The sequence below is a fragment of the Chiloscyllium plagiosum genome, unplaced genomic scaffold, assembly GCF_037043375.1.
Source record: "Chiloscyllium plagiosum isolate Xiang-an unplaced genomic scaffold, Cpla_swu_hap1 HiC_scaffold_30, whole genome shotgun sequence".
Taxonomy (NCBI): Eukaryota; Metazoa; Chordata; class Chondrichthyes; order Orectolobiformes; family Hemiscylliidae; genus Chiloscyllium; species Chiloscyllium plagiosum.
In genome coordinates this window covers 21,700,193-21,707,850 of record NW_028270168.1, presented here as the reverse complement: position 1 = coordinate 21,707,850, position 7,658 = coordinate 21,700,193, and positions in this window count along the sequence as shown.

The following is a 7,658-nucleotide window of genomic DNA, read 5'->3' as shown; positions in this document are numbered from 1 at the left end:
TACCTTTTATCTTAGCCTGCTGGACAAACTTTCCTCATCCTGAAGAAGGGCTTATACCCGAAACGTCAATTCTCCTGTTCCCTGTATGCTGCCTGACCTGCTGCGCTTTTCCAGCAACACATTTTCAGCTTTGGGCGGCACGGTGGCACAGTGGTTAGCACTGCTGCCTCACAGCGCCAGAGACCCAGATTCAATTCCCGCCTCAGGCGACTGACTGTGTGGAGTTTGCACATTCTCCCTGTGTCTGCGTGGGTTTCCTCCGGGTGCTCCGGTTTCCTCCCACAGTCCAAAGATGTGCAGGTCAGGTGAATTGGCCATGCTAAATTGCCCATAGTGTTAGGTAAGGGGTAAAGGTAGGGGTATGGGTGGGTTGCGCTTCGGCGGGGCGGTGTGGACGTGTTGGGCCGAAGGGCCTGTTTCCACACTGCAAGTAATCTAATCTAATCTTTTACCAGAAATATTAGCTTTAAGTGCTGCGATACCTTTATTTAGACTATGCTTACTCTGAGGCTCTGAGAATTCTGTGAGAGTCAATAATTCCTTCTTTTGAGCTGATGTTTGTTAACTTGGCAGTTTGCTCTCTTCTGATTTTCCAAATGCCCCCCACTTTACACCCTTGATTACCTATCAATGTTTTTCCAATCGGATTGATCCTCCGTTGTCAAAACCATCAGATTTAAATTTGAAAGATTTTTATTATGTAAGCGCTTAGTTCAAATTAGAATTAGAATTCCTACAGCATGGAACAGCCTTTCGGTCCAAGTCCACACTGACCCTCTGAAGAGTATCCTAACCAGACCCATTATCCTACAGGTCCCTTGATTAATGTACCTAACCTACATATTCCAGAACACTCTGGGCAACTTAGCTTGACCAATTCACCTAACCTGCACATCCCCAGAGGAAACTGGAGCACATGGAGGAAAGCCATGCAGACATGGAGAGAATGTGCAAACTTCACACAGTCACCAGAGGCTGGAATTGAACTCTGGTCCCTGGTGCTGTGAGGCAGTAGTGCTAACCATTGAGCCACCATGCCACCCCAAATAGAGTTTATCATCAAAATTGTTTGAGACCTCCCAAAATAGAATCACTTCAAAACAGCACAGAACCTTGTACATACCATGTCAGAGGCAGCAGAATTAGAAGGCTAGGATCTGGCACAGGTACCAGTTTGGTTATTTTTAGCCAGATTCAGCTAAATTTATTACTTCCTCCAACCAAAGAAGAAATTTGATGGGTCACCAGGAAAATGGGTTTTATTTGTCCATCATCCAGTGCTAACTTCAAATTTGCATGGTGCAATAAATAGCAAGTAGCCTGCATAGTACTTTTGAGTTACTATATGCTTTTGAGAGAATTACCACCAAGAGCCATTCCACCACTCAGGTGAAAAGTCTGCCAGTCAAGGTGAAGAATATTGGCATATTACAAATACTATAAATTTGAAGAAACTTCATAGAGATGTTATAAATCAGTTTCATGCCACGTATATTAAGAATGGGGTCAGATGACCAAATGTTTGGTCCAAATAAAAGGGAGGTGATGAGATTAAGGTACTCTAGGCCTAGGCAACTGAAGCTGCAGCTATCAATGATGGAGTGATTTTTAAATCAGATGTACAAGATAAGAGAGAGGGAGAGATAAGGCCATGGAATTGTTTGAAAACTAAGATGAAAATACTATTGGATGGGACTGTTCTCACTTATTTCAAATTAGTTGGCTAAATTCAAGCTGGTTGTCTTGATAACAAAACAAACCTGTGGCTTGGACTGCTAACCGTACAAACCTTTGATACAAATGTTTCACTTCAGGTGCTCTGTGCACCTGCAAACCTACAGACATCCTTTTGAATCGCTAAACATAGAAAAGCACATCATCTTTTAAAGGGACTACACACTGCCTTTCTCCCCTATCACTTTACAGACATGAATATTTTACACATTAAATTCTAACTTCCTGTCTTCCAATCCACAAACACTCTACCCAACTTCACAACACTTTTTTTTTCCTATTTCTTGTTTTTAAATTCTTAAAAGATTCATCGAACTGTTTGTATCCAACTCTAAATGGCCAGTTATCAATGGAGCCTATAAACTATTTCACCATAATGCATCATTAAAGACAATGTTATGCTCATCCATCTCTACTTAAGCATCATTGCCTGGGTCAGGAATGAGGATCCTGTTTGATTTCCATCTCTCCCTAATCCAGGGATACAACGCACAACTCCTGTTATTTGCTTACCTAAATGAGAGCAGTTAATTCAGCATCGACTTTTGTTTCATCTTTATTTTAATTCTGTCCCATTTATTTTCTACTTTTTCCCATGAATATTTCTTCAGGATTGTTTTGTTATCATTATGATATCAACACTGGGACAAAACACCTTGGTGGATCCAGCATTGGTGTAAAGTACAGTCATCATAGGGCTACTTTTTCATTAGCGAGAGAGATGACTGGCAGTGGTTTAACCTGAGGGTCACAACGTTTCAGGCACGGTGCAAGGTTGAGAAGGAGAGCCTTCTTGGGAACCTTAAACAGTGTAGGAATTGAATCTACACTGTTGGCATCACACTGCTTTGCAAATCAACCATCCAGCCAACTGAACTAATGTACATTATGGGCCATGTGCAGAAAATAACATCTCTCTATTTTGACCAACAATTTACACTGTGATACTGTAAATTAATAACTGTTTATTGAAAGAAGCAGCAATAAGTCTGCCTGGAATAAACTATTGAAAGGCAAGGACAAACTGTTATACTGGAATTGAAAGCAATGAACTATGCCTGGGCAAAGGAATCAAAGCTACCTGAATAAAACAGTTTTGACATCTGCCTGATAACTGGCTGCCTTATGCCACAAGGATAAATGATTGTTCTGTGGAAGAATGTAAGGAGTTAATTACATGAAAGCTCTGTCTTCAAACAGCCAAGCCAATAACAAATGCAACAATGAACAAAGAAGTTACTCCTGATAAGAAGGCAAGGTGCAATATTTTGGATGAAAGAATCTAAAAGATCATCAATAACTACCCCATAGATCTGAAGGATGAGAAATTGTACAAGACTGGACAGCAGAACATTGAAGAACAACACTGGACAACGAGTAAACTCTGGACATAGAGAGATGTTAGGAATCGTAGCTAAATTCCACATTAATCAGGTAATAGCCAAGTTGAGTTGTAAAGCTTAACTTGCTTACTTGAGGGGTTTTATTTTGCACATAGTTTCATATTGCCACACGCAATAAAATTTAAATTAATGTTTCAGTATTTGATTGTGTGAGATTTCTTAATAAATAGCTGAATTAAAGTGGTGATTTACCTACAAAAGCCCTAAATCTATGCATCACTCCATGTTGTAAAAGTGATGGCTCTGAAGGCGTTAACATTTATGTTGCATGGACATTATAATGTCACACGGTCTTTGGATGGAAGCAGCTGAGGTCTGTTGTTATGCACAGCCATTGATGGTCCAAAGTAATTATGCCCAACAAGTTAATATAAACTGCACCTACTGTTACTATGCAATTGACTACCTTATCATGCCAGACAAGTACATCTGTTTAGACTTGCCAGTGGTCTAATTGATAATTAGACAGGCCTTAAACTCAGCAGAGAGAAAGGAGGAGTGGTGGTAGCAAACTATTCCCTGTTAATTCAAAAGTTAAAGCATTTTTAAAAATTACCAACATCCAAGTAGAAAAATAGGCAACACCTTGCCCTTGAATTTGAGACGTGGATGTGCTGGTGTTGGACTGGGGTGGACAAAATTAAAAATCACACAACACCAGCTTATAGTCCAACAGTTTTATTTGAAAGTACAAGCTTTCGGAGTGCTTGTCTGTCCTCTGCATTGGGAGGGATTTGCCGATCAGTTTTTATTCCCTATCAACTTGATGCCTGAAATGTACCATTGCTCATGTTTATAATCCCAGAACTAACAAGCCTCAGACATTTTTCAATTTGAGCGAAAATATTAAGAAATTACGTTTGGAAAGTTAAAATCCCCTATTATTATAACCCTATTACTCCTACAGCTACCTGCAATCTCCTTACATATTTGTTTCTCATTTTTCCGCTGAGTATTGGGGGCCTATAGGATAATCCCGTCAAGATGATTATCCCCTTCTTATTTCACAGTTCCACTCACATAGCTTTACTGGATGATCCACAGGAATATTCTAAGTGCTACTATGATGTTTTCCTTAATCAAAACCACCACTCCCCTCCTCTATTGCCTCCCCTTCTATACTTCCTATATATACCATCCCAGAATATTGAGGTGCCAGACCTGTCTCTCCCTCCGCCATGTTTCCACAATAGGTGTGTTATCCCAGTCTCATAGAATCACAGAAAGTCTACAATGTGGCCAAATAATCCACACCAACCCTCCGAACAGCATCCCAGCTAGATCGCCTGCCTACCCTATCCCTGCAACCCTGTACTTCCCGAGACTAATTCACCTAGATTACACATCCCTGGACACTGGGCAATTTAGCATGGCCAATCCACCTATCCGTAGTACCATCCATTCCCTGAGTTCTTCTGCTTCAGCTCTCAGGGCTCTTGCATTGAAATAAATGCAGTTTAATTCATCAGTCTTACCTCGTTATATGCTGTGCTCTGTAAGTGTTGCTGTTTCTCCAATCTTCCGTCATGCACCTTTATCGACTGGAAATTTACATAAACCTTTAGACTACGAGCTATATTTTCCTGATTAATTGCCAGTTCTTTCCACAATTGAGGACAATATTATATGCATTATTGCTGAATTTCTAATCTTAGGATTTTGACCTATTATAAAATAAAATCTGTGACTCATGCATGAGTAATGAGATGTCTTGCTGAGGCCTCTGGAAATGGTTCTTCTTCTGTTTCTGCTAATGTGTGATCTGTTTAAATTTCCATTACCTTTTGGTCCTGTTTGGTGGTTTATTAATGCCTTGTGGTGCTTTCAAAAACAGGAAACATTTGACCAATTTAGTTCACTCCACCTACACACTGTGCAGTTCATGGGCTCTGTGCTGGTGTCTGTTAGATGTGCATTCACTCCTAAATATTCAGTGCATGTATCAGTTGGCTTACACTTTTGCAACAACGCTAAGTACACAGAGAGTAAAAACAACTTATATTTATCCAGTGTGATCAATCCCAAAGCACTGAATTACAATAGAAAGTAGTCAGCCATGTTTTGGAGTTTAGAAGATTGAGGGGAAATCTAACAGAAACTTACAAGATAATACATGGCTTGGAAAGGGTGGACACTAGGAAATTGTTTTCGTAATGCGAGGAGACTAGGATCCGTGGACACAGCCTTAGAATTAGAGGGGGTAAATTCAGAACAGAAATGCGGAGACATTTCTTCAGCCAGAGAGTGTGGGCCTGTGGAATTCATTGCCGCAGAGTGCAGTGGAGGCCGGGACGCTAAATGTCTTCAAGGCAGAGATTGATAAATTCTTGATGTCACAAGGAATTAAGGGCTACGGGGAGAATGCGGGTAAGTCGAGTTGAAATGCCCATCAGCCATGATTGAATGGCGGAGTGGACTCGATGGGCTGAATGGCTTTACTTCCACTCCTATGTCTTATGGTCTTATGGTCTTATGTTACCAAAAGCTTTGTCAAAGTAGTAGGTGTTAAGGAGTATTTTAAAGAGGGGGGAAACAGACATTTAAGAATGAATCCTAGAGTTAAGGCCTTGGGTAGCTGAAGGTACAGCTGCCAACTGTACCTAATTAAAATCAAGGGCAAGAAGGTCAAATTGGAGAAGAGAAAGAAGGTTGTTTTAGCTGTTAGTGAGCATAAAAGAGAAGCAGAAATTACTTTGTTCCGATTGACTGCGGTAAGCTGGATAAAATTCCAGTTAAAGTGAAAATACTGCAGATACAGGAAATCTGAAACTAACACAGAGAATGCTGGAGACACTCAGCAGGTCTGACAGCCTCTGTGTAGAGAGACACAGAGTAAATGTTGTGAGTCCAGTAATACTCTTTAGAACTATCCTGAACACACTCTATAACTGATATTCAATAGCCCTCTGGGATCCAGCAATGAGGTGATGGCCTAATGATACTATCACTGGGCTTTTTATCCAGAAATCGAGATAATGTCCTGGGGATCCGGGTTTGAATACTGCCGCAGCAGAATTCAATAAAACTCCAGAACAAAGAGTCTAATGAAGACAATGAATCAATTATTAGGAAAGCCCACCTGGTTAGGGTGGCACAGTGGTTAACACTGCTGCCTCAAATAAATAATTACTCTGCTAGACAAATTTGGCTTCAGTGAGAAGATTCTCAAAGTTAACAACAAGGAAAAACACAGGAAGTTTAGCCAATGCATTTTGGATTAAGGTATTTATGGAGCCTCCTCACCCAGTGAGTTATTTAATTGCCCATCACCATTCACAGTTGGCTGTGGCAGGCATGCAGAGTTTAGCTCTAAGGTGTAAATAGTTGTGAACTTTGGAATGTGCCACTGTGTGTAACATTCTGATATAGACAGGTCTTTGCACAAGAAGGTCAGCAAGTGCAGACCAAAGAACAGCTTTCACCGAGTTAATGATCCTCTAGCAAGAGTTGATGTTTGTCTCAACGTGATCCTTATGAACTGTAGAGAAGAGAGTCCTACATAACTAAGGCCCCCATTGAATTTTGATGAAGATCACTTTATCTTGCTGGCAGTATCTAAAGACATTTGACATTAGTAAGTCTTAAAGTGAATCAAATGGCAGCTTATTGATCAATGGAAGAATTCCTACAGGGAACAGCACCCAGAGATTGCTCCAATTCGACAATTCAGTAGATCTCGAAAAGATTTAGACCATTCTTGTAACATTACTTCATGGCCAACAATTATCATGAATTTACACTTTTCTATTTAGACTTTTATAGCAATTTAAAAATAAACCACTACTGACAATCTATAATTTTCCTTCGCCTTGCACAGGATATCTGGTCTGCATCACTAGCTCTGACCTTCTCAACATTCCATTTTTATCTTTTGGATATATTTTTATCAATAATGGTAATTTGTCAAAAATATTGCACTGTCCTAGTCTATGTGACTATATACTTTGTCAATGAATTTGAAACTACCCCCCTGACTTTACCACTTTTGCGCTTACAGCAGTGTCTGGTGGTCTCAGGACCCATGCTCTAATTAGTCTGTTAGTCCTGATTCATTTCTGCAAAGTTAGCCAAACTAAGACATTATGTAATCTCATGCATCTACATAGCTTTGTGCATTAATGCCTTCAATGTGTCTTCAAGCCTCTTTGTTCAATCGAGCTACTTATTCCATAGAGGTTTTTTACAGCCTTCTCAGTTTGTCCTGTCAGCTGTAAAGACTAGGTTCAAGTCCCACTTGCTCCAGAGGTATATAATAATAACTGAACAGGTTGAATAGGAAAATATCGTGTACTTCCAGTGCTCTTTGTTCCAGCAGAATCACTAGGGAAGTGAACTGTGGAGCAATGTAAGTAGGGAATAAAAAAATACATATTTGCCAGCTACCAGTTGTGTTGGTTTAAAAAGTATTGACAGAGAAATGAATGGCTGCTGGCTGAGAAGTTGGCTGGTCACTTTTCATTTTTGAGTTCACAGTGACTGATAGCTGAAGCCACACCAAGCTGTGGTTTCTCTTTCTTCAGA